Source organism: Lathyrus oleraceus, chromosome 5 (genome assembly GCF_024323335.1).
Source record: "Lathyrus oleraceus cultivar Zhongwan6 chromosome 5, CAAS_Psat_ZW6_1.0, whole genome shotgun sequence".
NCBI classification, from domain to species: Eukaryota; Viridiplantae; Streptophyta; class Magnoliopsida; order Fabales; family Fabaceae; genus Lathyrus; species Lathyrus oleraceus.
Genome location: NC_066583.1, coordinates 262,927,408 through 262,929,488, shown reverse-complemented (window position 1 = coordinate 262,929,488; position 2,081 = coordinate 262,927,408). Strand labels below are relative to the sequence as shown.

Here is a 2,081-nt window from a genome sequence, read left to right as displayed (position 1 = left end):
AAATTGTTGGTATTGGCGATGTTTGGTTTGAAATCGGTGTTGGATGCAAGATTCAACTAAAGAATGTTAGACATGTTCCTAATATTTGTTCAATCTTGGTTTCAATTAAAACTTTTGATATTCAAAATTATCACACTTACATTGATGGAAGTGACATCCGTAAGATCACAAAGAATCATTAATGACATCAATATGAATACAAACCTCAGTAACTTGAATGAGAAAAGACTCCTCGTTCTATCAAATATCATTATGGATTTATTTTAGTTACTGGACCAATAGATAAAGATATGAGACTAAAAAATAAATAATCCTTATTAATTTGTTCGAAATACTTAACAAATACATCTTATAATGTTTGAGGTTCAAACCAAATGTGTCAATATGTCCGAGTGGTTAAGGAGACAGACTCGAAATCTGTTGGGCTATGCCTGCGCAGGTTCGAATCCTGCTGTTGACGATTTTTTTAATATAATTTTTTTTGAATGAATAATTGTCCTGATAAAATTAATTTATAGTAATTTTATTTTGGATGAAAAAAAATATAGTCACTTATTAGTTTTCTAATATAAAATAAAATGCAATTGGTCTTTAATTTTTTAGTCATTTTAGTCATTCTTGGCCATTTCTTTTAAATAACATTATGCATTTATTTTAGTTAAGAGACAAGTATTAATACGAATATGAGGCTAAGATTAAAGACTAAAAAATATTATTTATTTATTAATTATTCAATATATTTCTAATAAATTTTATAATTACTGTGGTTTGAAAACAAAGGTGACAAATAATAATTAAAAAAATAATTGTTTGACTGACTAAATAACTGTTCAAATCAGATTTTTTATGCAGTTTTATTTTAAATTTTCTGGACAAGTCTGGTTAAGGGACTCACCGTCACTAGAGTCAAGTTAGACCTCAAATCTCAAAGAAAACTTACTAAAACACTCACAAATATCCCCAAAAGATATCCATGAGGTTTGTGAGCCAACGAACAACCTTCCTATGCCAAAATCTAAATTATTGGTTTCCTAATATATAAAAAGTGTGCAATTGGTCCTTAACTATATTAAAGTGATCATGATCCATTTTATCTATTTTTATCAATTTATTTCAAATTACCTTGTGCATTTATTTTTGTTAGGACCAATACGAATCTGAGATCAAGATAAGCGATTAAAAATAATAATTTTGCTTTATTAATTTGTCCAAAAATATTTAACAAATCAATTCTATAATTATTGTTGTGGTAAAAGAAAGAGGAGTCAATATGCTTGAGTGATTAAGGACACAACCTCAAAATCTATTGGACTACGTCTACGAAGATTTGAATACTGATATTATTGTTAGAATGAGATTCCTTTCCCTATCTTAAACTGTGGAGATATATCTACAAACATTCGAAATTGTCTATGAGAATTCGAAAGTGTATTTTGTAATGCTCTCTTTTCACGTCAAAACACGTTTTAAGTGAGACTTATCCATTTTTTCCAAAAATTTAATCCAGAAATATATCTATGGATCCATCCCATCAAAGATTTTTATAATTTAACAACTCAGTGAAAAATCTGAATGTATACTTCCGAAATTGTGAAGCGGAAATTTGTAAAAAAAATACCACATTTACATGTCAGTCACAACTTCGGAAGTGCATTTCAAAAATGTCGAGAGAAATTTAATTAAACAACAACCTATATGTTCTTCTTCATCATGATCAAATACCATTTTTCTCTCAAAACTCTTAAAAAATGTCATTCCATTCTCAATCAAATTTTACAATCCAAAAATTCACTCTTATGTTTCATCACATCAAAAGAAACAAAATAAGGGTTTGACGTTGTAATTGAAAGGTCAGATAATGATTTGAATAGAAGACTTGTATTTGTGTTTAGACTGATAAGGTTAGACACTTTGGAAATACAACAACTAACCGAGTTGAATCTTCCCATGCTACACTAAAGAATTAGTTGGGAAAGAGTATAAATGATTTATGTAGAGATTGGGACAATGAGAATCAAATGATCGAAAATTAGCATATTTAGATACAAACACCATTTGGTCGTAGCATTACATTGTTGGAA

General features: G+C 28.4%; 1 non-coding gene across 1 annotated transcript; it reads left to right on the top strand.

The window, feature by feature from the left end:
• The first annotated feature begins 378 nt into the window (after positions 1 to 378).
• TRNAS-CGA (transfer RNA serine (anticodon CGA)) lies at positions 379 to 460 on the top strand. Its single transcript has one exon. It is a non-coding gene; the product is annotated as a tRNA-Ser (tRNA).
• Positions 461 to 2,081: the final 1,621 nt, after the last annotated feature.